The sequence below is a fragment of the Microtus ochrogaster genome, unplaced genomic scaffold (genome assembly GCF_000317375.1).
Source record: "Microtus ochrogaster isolate Prairie Vole_2 unplaced genomic scaffold, MicOch1.0 UNK160, whole genome shotgun sequence".
NCBI lineage: Eukaryota > Metazoa > Chordata > Mammalia > Rodentia > Cricetidae > Microtus > Microtus ochrogaster.
Window position 1 is genome coordinate 276,043 of NW_004949258.1, and position 14,034 is coordinate 290,076.

The 14,034-nt window shown below is 34.2% G+C and overlaps 1 pseudogene; it reads left to right on the plus strand.

Annotated features, from left to right (window-relative positions):
• The first annotated feature begins 1,945 nt into the window (after positions 1-1,945).
• LOC101995844 lies at positions 1,946-11,519 on the plus strand (annotated as a pseudogene).
• Positions 11,520-14,034: the final 2,515 nt, after the last annotated feature.

Here is a 14,034-nt window from a genome sequence, read left to right on the forward strand (position 1 = left end):
GAAACTGGCTTACAGGATGTAGTTCCAGGGTTCCAGCACTGACTCACAACTGAAAATTAAGTATCTGGTAGCTATTCAGTAGCTGTTCAATACAAGAGAGTTATTTCATAAAAAGCTGCTTGTTTTCAGTCTACATTGGAACTGTGAGGAAATTAATTCATTCATATTGTGCTTAGCAACAGGATACACAAACTGCCTAACAAGAGTGTTGATAGGCAGACAAAGATTAAAGTATTCTTCTCATATGACACTTTATGTGAACTGTCATTAAAGATGTGGCCTTGATCTAGGGTGAGTCTTCTTTCTTCCTAAAATCTGACTGAGAAAAACTCTTAAAACTGCACCTAACAGCTTAGATTTAGTTGATTACAGATGCAGTCAAATTGAGAACACATTAGTTTCAAAGCAGGTTTCCTGTGTGTCACATCTAAGAACAGAGCAAGTTGCTGGTAAAATCAAGCCTAGAATGCAGGACTTAGTTTGTGGAATTTGAGCTAACTACATATACACAATACGGAGCATCTATAGCTCCACATAGCTGCTCCATACATGAACACAGGAAGCACTGTATTGTACTGCTGCAGAAGACAGAAGATTAAAAGCCAGTGTGGCAACTTGAATCCTGCTAAATCTTTTTTACAGTGTCTTCCTTTTTATTAATTAAATGAGTTATGTATCAGTTTCTCAAATTTTTCACTAATACATTCTGGTTACTCTGATCCTTGTCTTCTATAAAGTTCTTCCCAGTACAGTTAACTCTCCTTCTTTCTCCTTGTCTATCCCTGTTTAATGCTCATGCCTTTTTGTTTTGCCAGGGCTGTCTTTTGGTAATGAACTTTTCTATGAAGAACAGTGGGTTCATCTCCAATGAGCTTCTGATGATTTTCTTATAACTCAAATATTTTCCTTCACCTGAACTTTTTCAATCCATATTGTTGTAGCAAACACTATTAATTTCATAATTCAGAAGATAGAGAGGAGAGCTGAGACTTCAAGGTCAGGCAGAGCTACAGTCTGAGCTCTTATTTATACATTATATTTCAGTTGTACTTCCCTCTGCAGCTAGTGAACTCATTAGTAGCTGAAAATATAGCAAGTATTTTGACAAATATTCGTACACTGTGTAAAAATATATTGATGCAGTTGGTGTAATAAAAAGTTGAACGACAAATAGCTAGGTAACCAGGATTTCCAGGCAAAGAAAAAACTCAAGGAAGAAGGTGGAGTCACCAGGAAGAAGTGTAGGAAGCTGTTTGAGCAATACGGACAGATGAGGTCACCTGCAATGTGACACTTTATAGATTTAAAAAAATGGGTTAAGTTATAAATGCTAGTGAGACAAATATAGGCTAAGACAAAGCTTTCATAATTAATTAATACTAAGTCTCCATGTCATTATTTGGAGGTGAATGTTACAGAGAAAGTCTTCTTACCCAGGCAAACATACCATTCTGGGATAGCATCTAGCATAGCTTCTTTGCTAGGTTAAGACTAACACCACACTCTCCAATTTTTCTCATAGCTGTTCTCTGTACTCTCCCGTCCTTTGTCACCAAGCTTTGTGCTTTTCCTAGTTTCATTAGTATATATTAATTGCAATTAACTAATGAGCTTCAGTATTACATTTTAAACCTGGACTCAATATGTTTAAATCCTTGATTTCATGTAATTCTCCCCACTCCCACTGTTCCACTTCCTTTGCCTCCAAGCCCTCATCCTATTTTTGTGTATTTCCCCCATTGTTTTGGTTTTGATTTTGACTATCATTTCTTTTTGCTTGTCAAGCTCTCCAGGGTCATGTGGTACCAACTAGATGATATCACTATAGATTTGCTTCTAGAAGTTGTACATTACTTTTTGATGCACTGAAGAAGTTATTGCCCAAATGTGGTTTTATAGTGCTGGTTTGCTTCAGCCAGAAACATCTTCCTCCTTATTAGGCAAAATGGAATTCAAAATTATAGACTTTGTTGTAGCAGCATTCAAAGTGGTGAGCAGTTCTTCCAGGTCCATCAAGGGTCTGGGCCAGTTAGTTCTTCTATGCCTACACCACTGGGGCCATTTCTCTCATGGCCCCTGGTGGTAATGCTGGTCATGGATATCAACACAGATCCAGCTATGGTAGGACCACAGACACACAGACAAGACCTCTGGCTACAGGTTATAACTTGGGCCCACCATGCTTGAGAGCTACCATGATCCTTGCCTGAGTGGGGTGGTCCTCGTGGAAACCAAGACTGACCAACTCAACTCCCATTCAGGCCCAATTTCAGGGCTTTCGTCGGCCCTGGATCAACAACTATACCGTCTATGACCCTCTGGAGTGGATTAAGTCACCAGTCATGCAGAACCATAGGAGCAGACTCTCCATGACTCTAGACAACAGAATGATATCTGACAGACCATCTCTTGGAATGACTAACACTGTTTTCTTAATAGATATGACCAATAAAGATATTGAGATGAAATCACAAGACACAAAGAAATCCCATATTTATATAAAATAATTCCTTTGTCTTTCTCAACATAGTATTTTCTAGTGTTTCATTGTTTAGAGTTATAGATTTTGTTTGGGAATTTCATTCTGTGCTTCAGACTTGAGGACTGCCCATTATGTGTTTGTTATTTTGACATGGGATTTCATAGCCAATAGCATTGTCTAAGCAATATCCCCCTGGCTTCATATTCCTGAGTGCTAAGATTACAGATGCGTACTACCCGACTGTTTGCTCTAGGCATGAGGCTCATTGTTTTCCTCATCACAAATTCTTTATAGTTATTTATCAAGTGAATTTAACTATTTATTCTACTAATTTACATTTGGTACTTTATTACATTTTCTACATTAGTTTCACTCAAGAACGTATTCTATTTTATTTAAGATCTTGTCTCACTTTCTATGGTTGAAGCTGTCATCAGAACTTGTCTACATAGTGCTGCAACTTAGATTGAACACTTACTATGGGAAAACCATTTGATAATACAAACGCTTGAATTATATTTCAAATAACTGTAATAATAACTCTTTAATATTGTTGAAATTTGCTGGAATCATATTAACAAGAATGACAACTTATAATGAAGTCTAATTCATACAACATCATTCATGACGATGACATGGTCAATTTACTTGTATAAGTGTACAGGATATAAGTAATAATAATAATAAACTCTGAGAAATCACAGTAGGATAAACAATAGATATATACTGATTTGTTGACAAATGTTTTCTTTTAGGTATTCAGCATCCTTCTTGAGAAGATACTATTTGTATAATTAAAATACTATCTAATTCACTAGGAAATTTTTGTTCAGTGTATGAGTTTGGAAAAAGACATTGGAACATATTATTCAATTGGAAATAGTTTGGCTATTTTTAAGTAACAAAAAGATAAATTGAATTATGATGGCCTTAAAATATCAAATAATAGTAAAATTAGCCTTAAGAAATTGAATAAGGAAGTCATAGGGAACAACCTGGAAGAGAGACAACATAAGAAATTTAGATAATGCTCACAACTGACTTAGTCACATTCTTTTTCTTATTGATTCAATGCAACAGAGATTAGGTTTAGGTATAACTATGCTTCCTTTAGAAAGATAGTGGTACACAGAGGGAATTCATCAAAGAAGCAAGCCTACACATGAAGCGGAGTAATAGCTGAAGGAAAGCTGAGCTCAATTTCGCTTTCAATGATTCCTTACTGTGAATATTTATGTAAATATTTAGAGCTGCTACAAGAAGTATGTATTCAGATGGGATTCTTTGAATCAAACTCCTAAACTTACTATTGTTGGTTAAGTAGAACATTGGGGCTAGTTATTGCTCAATATAACTTTTATCAGTATTTTCATTATCTCACAAATCCTCTTTACACAAAGAGAGTTTTATCCCATCATTTAAGAAAAGCATTACTTTTGTGTGTGATTTTCTTTTTGTTTTTAAATCACTTTGATAGAATCTAACCAATATATAAGACACCAATATATTATATGTATATCACTTAGTAATTTGTTTTTTCCTATTTTTAATGTTTTATGCACACATGTTTAATTTTCATAAACATATAACCCTTTTCAAATTAGAATACATTCTTTCACGAATTAATATTTCATTTTATGACTTTGTTATCAATGTTTTCTTTTTTAAGTTTAATTTGAATAGTTGATGCACGCTAAGTAAAATCTTCAAAAGAAACTCAGGTTTCTAAACCATTGTTAAAGATAATTACGTATGTTTCTTTAAAATTCTTTTACCTTACACAATGCAATTAATCTACATAACCTAAATAAACTAAATAACCCATGACTGTTTATTTCATTTGGCAAAATTATACTTTTGAAAGAACATTTTATGCACAAAAGACCACCTTAAGTTATTGAATGTAGCAAAGACATTCATTCATTGTCACTCAGTTTGACTTTCTCTGGAGACAATAGCCGTGACCATAGAATAATGATCCCCACATACAGTCATAGAAGTTACCTCAACAGAACTTTTATATTACATGCAGCAATTAGCAGCTATCAGCACAACATATTTGGTTAGGGTAAATATTATGTTCTTACTTTCTTGTAATCTGATAATTTTATTATTTCAGTATTTACACCATATAGAGTAACTGAACTGTTTCCACTACTTTAAGTATTTGCTGAATGTAAAGTTGTTGGCAAATATAAATATTACTGTTATTTCAGAGAGTCTTATTAATAGATGCAAATACCTCAGAGAAAGTTAAAATTGGACCAAGAGGGTACATCTGCTCCATAACAACTCACTCTTGTTCACCTGCTGTTGTCCTTAATTGGAGTTTTAAGGGTACACTACTTCTGAGATTATATTTCTGTCAACTGCTGTCATTCTGTCCCAGTTCCACATTAGGTTTGAGTGATATAGCCTTTGACAGTTTTCTGTCAGTCTGACATGCTGATAGCGATGGCTCCTCTTCAAACTGATTAAAGATTTATTATTTTCACTAAACCAAAGATTTCTCTTCTGTTTCAGTCAGCTCTATCCCTGGGGTATCCGAGGATAATATGATTGTAATTTTTCTCTGACTTCATCCTTTCCATTCTCATGCCTGAGGGAGGAACTCTCACTGCTTTCTTTATGAAGGAAAGTTTCATTTAACATATCCTGAAAGTCTCCAAAGGACTTTCAAAACTTTACAATGCATGGTATAGATGTTGTAGTACTCTAGACATGAAACGTAATTCTGTTTTACGATGGAAGCACATACATAGGTGGCGTAGATTTTCAAATACTTGATTCTTTAAGATCATTTAAAGACATCAAGGAAATAGTTGCGAAAATATGGTACCAGTCACAAACTCATGGTTTTGTTTCCTTATCTTCCAGAATTTGCATATATGAATTTGGTACTATTAATTTTGTTGTTGTCATAATAGCTATCATTTATTGGCTTTATTAGTTATTTATCTTCTATTTATGAAATGAAGACAAGTGACAATATTATCATTGATTTCTTCTCAGAACTCTGGAGGATTTATCCTTCCTTTATAACCAATTTCGATGTGTTCTGGAGAATTAGGAAAAGGCATGGGGTCATATAATAATGATAAACTATCTCTTTTGAAGCTCATTATTTCTAAATTAATTTTATCCTTAATATTTAATGATTTTATATATTTCAAGTAGAAGAAAAATCTCATTTATCTAGAGCTTCTCATAGTGTAGATATTTTTTAATTGCTTTATAAATGACTGCGGTAGCTTAATGATCTTGAAAGCAAAACTGAATCATTTTAAAGCTTAGCACTTCATGCCATTTCACTTCTCAAAGAAGTTAGTACAGCTTTGGGAATAAGGCCATTTCTTTCACTTATTACCACTTGCTGTGTGTTTGTATTGATTCTACTTGCAAAGATAATCTTGCAGTTTCTAGTGGTATTTGTCTCTGTCTCTGACACATGGAAATGCTGTATTTATGGCCATGTGTGTTTAAATACACACAGAGTGGGACTGTATCTGGATAACTCCTAGAAGTTTATGTTTTATTAGATGGTTATTGATAAAAACAAACCTTTCTAGAGTTGCTTACTGTTTGTTGTTTCAATTGGAGAAAATTACATTTTATTGGACTTTAGTTGTGGGAGGCAGTGAAAGTGAAGGAAAAAGTGAGGAGGTCATAGTAACATACCCAAGTAAGTACTGCACGAAAAATATATGCAGTGAGTACTTTCAAATCACATTAGGCTCTGCTGATTCAATAAGGTATTCACTTAGTCTATCCCACTAATACATTGCATGTTAAAGTATTGTAGCTCTCAACCTTATTAAATAATCATGCTAATTTTCCACAGAAATTATCACTGTAATGACAATCTATTTTTAACTCGAGAGAAATATTAAGGGTATAACATACTCACACATAATCGTAGAAGACACTGAATGAAATGCTATTTATATTTATATCTATCTAATAAGTAAAATTAGCCTTGATGGTTTGAATGAGAATGAATCCCGTAGGTCCATATATTTGCATTATTGGTCCTTAGTTGGTGGAAATATTTCAGAAGGATTAGTAGGTGTGGCATTATTGAAGGAAGTGTGTAAATGAGGGTGGACTATGACGTTTCAAAAGACTTCTGTTTTTCCAATCTGTCTGTCCCTGTGTGTCTGTATCTGTCTGTCTCTGTGTTTCTCATTCTTTGTTCTCCTTACATTAGAGTACTACTCAGCGGTAAAAAACAATGACTTCTCAAATTTTGCATGCAAATGGATGGAAATAGAAAATACTATCCTGAGTGAGGTAACCCAGACCCAAAAAGATGAACAAGGGATGTACTCACTCATAATTGGTTTCTAGCCACAAATAAAGGTCAGTGAGTCTATATTTTGATATCCTAAAGAAGCTAAATAAGAAGGTGAACTTAAAGAAAAACATATAGCTATCCTCCTGGGTAGGGGAAGTAGACAAGATTGCCAGGCAAAAAATTGGGATCTTAAGGGTGTGGTGGGAGGGGGGTAAGGGGAGATGGGGAGAAAAAAGTGAGAAGGGTAGGATGGGGAGAACTTGGAGCAACGGGATGATTGGGATACAGGAAGGTTGGATAGGGGAGCAGGGAAGCACATATCTTAATTAAGGGAGCCATCTTAGGGTTGGGAAGAGACTTGGACCTAGAGGGGCTTCCAGGTGCCCAAGGCGAGGTCCCTATTTAGTTCTTGGGGCAGCTGAGGATAGGGAACCTGAAATGATCCTATCCTATAGCCATACTGATGTATATTTTGCATATCACCATAGAACCTTCATTTGGCAATGGATGGAGATAGAGACAGAGACCCACACTGGAACACTGGACTGAGCTCTTTTTTTAAAAACTTTTTAAAATTGATTTTTCTTGAGCTGCACATTTTTCTCTGCTCCCATCCCTTCCTCTCCCCTCTCCTCCTACCCTCTCCCATGATCCCCATGCTCCCAATTTACTCGGGAGATCTTGTCTTTTTCTACTTCCCATGTAGATTCGATCCATGTATGTCTATCTCATGGTCCTTATTGTTTTCTAGGTTCTCTGAGATTGTGATTTATAGGCTGTTTTTCTTTGCTTTATGTCTAAAAGTCACTTTTGAGTAAGTACATATGATGTTTGTCTTTTGGGGTCACTCAATATAATGTTCTCTAGATCCATTCATTTGCCTGCAAACCTCAAGATGTCATTATTATTATTATTTTGCTGTGTAGTGTCCATTGTTTAAATGTACCAAGAAATTGGTCATCAAAAGAACAAATAATTCAGTAAAAACATGGAATACAGACCTAAACAGAGAACTCTCAACAGAGGAATTTAAAATGGCTGAAAGACACTTAAGGATGTTCAACATCCTTAGTCATCAGAAAAATGCAAATCCAAACAAATCTGAGATTTCCTCTTACACAAGTTAAAATGGCCAAGAACAAAACACTGGAGAGGATGTGGTGTAAAAAGAATAATGTTGCATTGCTGGTGGAAGTGTAAACTGGTGCAGACCCTTTGAATGTCAGTATGACAATTTCTCAGAAAATTAGGAAACAACCTTCCTCAAGACCGAGAAATACCACTTTTGGGTATATACCCAAAGGATGCTTAATTGTACTACAAGGACATGTGCACAACTATGTTCATAGCAGCATTGTTTGTCATAACAAGAATCTGGAAACAACCTAAATGCCCCTCAACCAAAAGAATGGGTAAGGAAAATGGGGTCCATTTACACAATAAAATTCTCCTTGACTTTCATCCCGTCTGTTTCTGTGTCGTTGTCTGTCTCACTCTCATTTCCTCTTTCTCTCACTGTCTGCCTATTATTTGCAGACCACTGTTTAATATCTTTGTTGCTCCACCATGCCTTTGTTCTGTCATCATGAGTTTCAATTCTCTGAAACTATAAGCCCAAATTAAGGACTTTAGCTTAATCATGGTTGATTTACCAATAGAAAAGTGACTAAGACAACATTTTTTTACACAACAATTAAAAATTCAGCTACACAGTGTAGTTCTTATCTGTAATCCCTGTTCTTCAAAAGCAGAGCAGAAAAATAATTGCAGATTTGAGAAGGGCTGGTTCAAATCAGTATTATAGACACAGTCATGATCACAGAGTAGGGCATTTTCTCAGTAAGAAAAACAAGAGAAAGAAAAGAAAGAAAGAAAGAAAGAAAGAAAGAAAGAAAGAAAGAAAGAAAGAAAGGCAGAAATAAAGGCAAAAAGAAGAGAGGGAGGGAGGAAGGGAGGGAAGGAGTGAGGGAGGAAGGAATGAAGATTCGTTAATGAATCCATTAATTAATAAAATTCATTAATAAAATAATCAGAATATGATTTGAGGAGAAGAACTTATTATTTTGTAAATATCTAGAGTTTAAAGCTTCTATAAGACAGTAGGTCTTTATATTAGTTGTATATTAGAAACAGCAATTATACAAAATTTGCCATAATATTACAACTTAACAAATTAGAAAACTTATACATGAAGAACCTCATTTGGAGAGAGTCTAATGAATGTACAATCTTATAGTTCAACAATTCAGAATAAAGGAAGGTTTGTTACCATATTTGTTAAATCCTAGAATATACCCCATTTTTACTGAGATTGTACCTTCACCTTAGCACACAAATTCTGCTCTCATATTTGGAATCAAAAATGAAACTCATGAGAATGTTTGGTACCTGAGTCTTATGTTTCATCTCAACATATGTTCTTACCATACATCTAGATAATGTTTAATATATAAGATTAATATATAGTCAATAATATATTAATAATATATAATGATTCTTATTTATACAGAAACCAGGGACCTACTGTTTTCTTTATTCAGTATTAAAGTAATGATATTCCACACTCTGTATTGATGTTATCTAAAAATAAAGAACATGTTCACATGTGTACTTCCACATATAATGCATATCTTGAAGTATATTGGTAGATAATATTAAAATATTCATTTATTGACATAAGTATCATTACAAATTCTTCATACATAAAAGTGAATCAAGTTAATAATAAAATAAAATTTAATCATTCCATTAGCATAATTTTCTGGGCCACTTATAGCATTATTTTGTTTTATATTTACAGCTAAAATTTTACTAATTAAATTTTAGTGTGAACAAATATACTATTAAATGTACATACATTATGTTAACTTTTATCTAAACTATCAAAATAAAGAGAAGTGTTTATTGAGTTCTACTCTGATTAAATAATATTTAAATGTGAAATAAGCCCTTATTTTGGCAAAGAGTAATGCACCCACATGTCAACTTCACAGATCAAGGAGCCTCTGGTGTCTATTCTGTCACTTGTATAAATCACATACTCACTTCTGATTTCAACATGACTCAGGAAGTTTGTTATCTCAGTGATTTCAACATTGTTTCTTAGAATGTCAGTTGATGGTTTCTTGGTCCTTTATGTACTACAGTTTACCTTGGTTTCTATCACCTTATTTTGTTCTAAATACAAATAAAGTTACAAAAAAAATTCCTCCCTGTAACAGGAAAATAAACTATGCTTTCAAAATGCTGATAGACATTTTGTGTGACATATTTTACATGATAGGGAAATATTTTATACTTTTGCTATCTTGAAATTTGTTCATATTTTTGTCAATGAATAATGTACGTTTGTGGGGGTCAAGTAAGGACCCAATATAGGCATGTTTGAGGCTATGTTAGAACTATTTTTCCCATATATGTCATAATGGGTAATTATTAGCACTTCAAGTAAAACAAGGAAATATCATTTCATACTATTTACTATAGATCTAATACTTACAAAACATAAACATTTTCCTTTATTTAAAATTTCTGATTTCTACATGCACATATGAAATACTCTGCAAGCATTCTGTATTTATTCCTGAATATAAGTATGCATAAGATAATTGAGGCAACCAAACCAACTTAACTAATGGTGAGTCCTATGTGAGCCATTACTTGTTACATTCTCACTACTATAAAAAAGAAGCATCTCACAATGCAATCTTAAGAAAAATTGACTTTGGTTACCAGAGTGCAGATTCAGTTTGTCACTTCTGAGATGAGACTTTGGTTGGAGTGTGAGGCTTCTGTTCCTCTTGTCTGCAGACAAGCAGGAAGAAACGAAGGCTCGAGTTGCACTTGAACTCTCCATTTTGTTTCTTGGATGGTGTCAACAACATTCACAACTCAACTTGGCATAGGATAGGGCATTGCACATTTCTGTCAGACGTAGAGGTGTTGCCTGTGAGGATCCATCCCTTCCTGACTTGCTGAAGATTATTGATGGTGGACAGAAGAACTTCCACCGTTTTCGCATGACTTTCTGAATCTGGCAAGCAAAGGTAAGGATGTTCATTGTAAAACGCAAGACTTTGGAATAGCAGCTGGAATGAGGTTTTTGGTCTAGCAGGCCCAGAACATTTTAATGTGCTTATTTAAATAAACTTTTTGTCAAGTTATACTGAGTGAAAAAAACTGCTAAAACATAGAGATGCTATCATAGACTACCCTAAGTGGTAGCAATACAATACGCTTGAAACAAATAAATTGCATTACAATTATACTCTTGAACAAGGAAGGAGTTTGAATAGAATATATTTTCAGTTAAAAAATGGAAATAGGCCCCTTCCCGATGCTGGGCCCCGGGGCCTGACTGTAGGCCCCAGACCTGGTCCGCCCTGCGGCTGCGCTCCCGCCTGCTGCTGGGAGCGAGTCTAACAACATTTTGCTGGTACAGTCTACCAAGAGGCCAGAAGGCAGGACTTATGCCAACTATGAGTCTGTGAATGAGTGCATGGAAGGTGTTGGTAAGATGTATGAAGAACATCTGAAAAGAATGAATCCCAACAGCCGCTCCATCACATACAATGTCAGTTGTTTGATTTTATTGATGATATGGCAGATCTCAGCTGTCTTGTTTACCGAGCTGATACACAGACATATCAGCCTTATAAGAAAGACTGGATCAAAGAGAAGATCTACGTGCTCCTTCGTCTACAGGCCCAACAAGCTGGGAAGTACTTGAGTTGGAAGCATTAAGGGCTGGAGGTGGGCTTTGGAACAGGTGCATACAGCGTGCTGTAGTGAACATTTTGTATGATAGTAATCCTGTTTCCATTTTGTTACGCTAGAACCAAGATTGAATGTATGACATGGAACATGAACGATATTTTCATTCTGAAAACCACCATTATTGCCCCTTTACTCTTTTTATTTGTTTTTTTACTTAAACATTTTTATGATAATCTGGAGAGAAAGTGTTCTTTGCCATATAAGGTTGGTTCCAGTCCTTGAAACTGTTGGTGTCCGCTTTACAACAGCGAGTGCACTAACCCCTTGGGGGGGGGGGCGTGACAAGCTTCGTTATGTCCTCTGGGAAAGTCTTAGTGAAAATAAAAAAATGTTCTGTAAAAAATAAAAAATGGAAATAGAACTAATGGAGAATTTTCCAACATAGAAGCAGATTAATAAAATTCACTGTAAATTTTAATAGTAGACAGGTTTTACAGAAATTATTTACACAATATGTAATAAATTAACTATAAAAATTGTTTTAAAATAATGAAATAAAAGATATTTAATCTGGAAAATATTAATAGGAAAAACAAAGCATATTTATTTTTCATGTTTGAACAGTGCTAGAATTTGAACCCTCAACCTTGTTAATGTTTGGCAAAGATTGTACCATTGAGTTACATCCTAGGAGGGAGTTTTGAGTGTTCCAAATATAAAGGATATTTCTTCTGAAGAAATAGATATAGTATTCAATGATATTATGGAGTGGGGCAAATTGTTACTATAACTACATTATTACTGTCAATTAGGTATCCAATATAAATGAAATGATATCAATAAAATCCATATAATTTAGAGAATTAAAAAAGACTAAAAATTTTAATTTTTGAAAGAAAAATGTTTTTTTTTTAAATTCTACAATATTTTATCGCAAAAATAAATAAAATGGAGTGTGAAGTGGCTATTTCTAAAGAGAGATTGTGGCCAGCATGATGGATTAGTGGGTAAAGGCACTTACTGCCAAAAGTGACAACCTGTGTTTGATCCCTGGGGCTCACACAGTAAAAAGCCTGCCCAAGCAAATTGTCCATTGATCTAGAAATGCCGGTCATATCATATTTACAGTTATAAAATAACCAAATAGACATTTTAAGTAAAAAATAACTAATAATATATCAAAATCTTGCCATGCACTTTTAAGAAAAGAAACTTGCTCATACATTGTCAGTTTGTGTAACATACAAAACAGAAAATTAATTTTAGCACTATCCATCTGTTATCTGATTACCAACATTCAATTGCCTTTATTTGCTCATCTACACAATAACAATAATGATACACCTTGAAGACACATTATTAGGATCAGTGATGTTACACTGAAAGCACAGAGTCTTCTTGGGAACTGCAATTAGTAGCTATAGTAAGAACATTTTGTTCATTCAAAAATAATCATGTTTCAGCATTGAAGCAATGATTCATCTAAACACTGCTCACTTTGTGCTTATGTGGCTTAATGAAGGCCTAATTTAATCTAGTTGGATATTAAAAACATCTAATATTGTTCCAAGGAAATGATTAACTTAGATAGAAATGTGAGCCCTGAGGGTTTGGCAGTTCATCACATAGGAAATTATTTATTGCCTTGCTAAAGTAAAACAAAACAGAATCTTGCTACTGATGTTAGGAGATTCTATGATAACAAAGTTGCTGCTTTGCTGTTCATGCTGCTTTGTCTGAAGAGTCAATGGTAACAGGATTTTTTGATCTGTTAGAGATGATGGATGTCACAGGTTAGAAAGGATTTTTAAGTGTAAATAGTGATAAATGTTGTGTTTTGCTCTTTGCTCCTGGTTTTCCCCCTAGAATAAACATTTATATACAGTCTCTAAACACCTGTGGGGAAAAAGAAGAATAGTAGGCAGTGGAGTATTCCTGGATCAATCAACCTCAATCTTTTATTTAATATTTTTTGTTTACAAAAAAGGTTTTATAATCCTACAGTAAGAATAGAGTGAGAGTAGCATTTAAATCCTTTAAGTAGAATTTCATTTGGAACTCTGGAATGTGTTGTTAAATCAGAACATTCCATTAATTTCTCAAAACACAAACACACACACATGTATCCACACACCCACTCATGTTTGCATGAATATTATGTATTTCTGTGTATATGATGTGTATGCAGGTGTGTCTACATATGTTTATGTATGTGTCATATATATGTATATGTGTATGTATATTATATTCTATGTAGCATACATAAATGTATATGTATGTGAATATGTACAACATGTATATCGTATGTATGTATATACATATGTATACACGTATGTTTATATAAGTGTGTTTACTACTTCAATATAGACCTGGATTATAGAGGCACTTACATTTAAACCATTGATGTCCATATCAAATAGAACATGACCTTTATTTCTTAAAAATGTATCATATGTCTTCATTTTACTGGTTGTACTTGGTAAATAAGGAAAAACATGAAACAAAATGTATTTGTATCAGGTAAAATTTATTGTTATTTTTA